The sequence below is a fragment of the Lottia gigantea genome (assembly GCF_000327385.1).
Source record: "Lottia gigantea unplaced genomic scaffold LOTGIsca_70, whole genome shotgun sequence".
Taxonomy (NCBI): domain Eukaryota; kingdom Metazoa; phylum Mollusca; class Gastropoda; family Lottiidae; genus Lottia; species Lottia gigantea.
The window spans coordinates 947,460-948,612 of NW_008710371.1; positions in this window are offsets into that span (position 1 = coordinate 947,460).

Below are 1,153 nucleotides of genomic sequence, written 5' to 3' on the forward strand. Positions count from 1 at the left end.
TTTCCCAACTTATTATGGTTAGACCTGGTATGGCGTTAACGTCGCGATCTCTCAAAGGTTCCCGAGTCAGACGCATTTGACCCTTGATACAGGAGGGAAGGCCAATTTTACTCAGATATAAAGGTGTTCTATCCCCATTATAATTGACAAAGCTGAATTAAAGTTAACGTAGTGATCTCTTAAGGGTTCTCGAGTAAGACGTGTATGGCCCCTGATACAGGAGGGAGGGCCAATTTGGGTCCTCTAAGACATAGAGGGGATATACTTATCGATTGGTTTTCCCCAATTAATCATGGGACAGCTAAATGTTAATGATATCACAAGGTTTTCCGAGTCGGGCGATATATAGTCCTTGATGTCATGAATTTTTCAAGGGTGGTCGAGCTAGTTAGCCCATTACCTTTGATACAGGAGGCCGACAGTCTTGTCACTAATTTTTCCAATGCCATGTAAGTTCGTCTGCAATTCAAAAAAGTTCACGAAGTTCAACAAACAAGTATTACTCTCTCTTTGATATTGCCACAAAAAAATCAAAATTGACTTGACATATTAACCAAAATTGATAAATCTGTGTACAAGAGGAGACAGAATTTTGAATGTGATGAACACCCCCACCCCTTTAAAGCTGGGATTAAGAATAGTTGTCATGGTTAAGGTGGAAGAATCCCTTTAACGTCTGTAGATTATTTAATTATTTATTACCTTAACCCTAAGTCTGTGTATTTGACCGTGATAATGATCTTTAATTAGCCCATCATAGATCGTCTGATAAGTCAACGTTTGGCAAGCTCTGGAACAATTGCTGATGGGACAATAAACCAAGGCCCCATGTGCTACAGGCTGTGCACGTTTATGATCCCTCTACAGTTGGAAATCGAAAAAGAGTAGGCTAATGCTGCTGTCCTGGCAAAGTTTCCCTCATTGCACCTAGCATGGCGTTGCCCTTCTTCATGAGCAGAAAAGTAGAACGTAAAACCCCATTCATTTCATTTTCCATGATCGGTTGTTGATAATTGGACAGTGCTCATTGGTTGTAACCAGCTTACTGTCAAATTAGTCTCTTAAAGTCTGTCTGAGGAGAGGTTTAAAATACCAGAGTCGGTCAGAGCGACCCAGACTACCCCCTGCAAAACGGGAGGAAACGGGAAACATG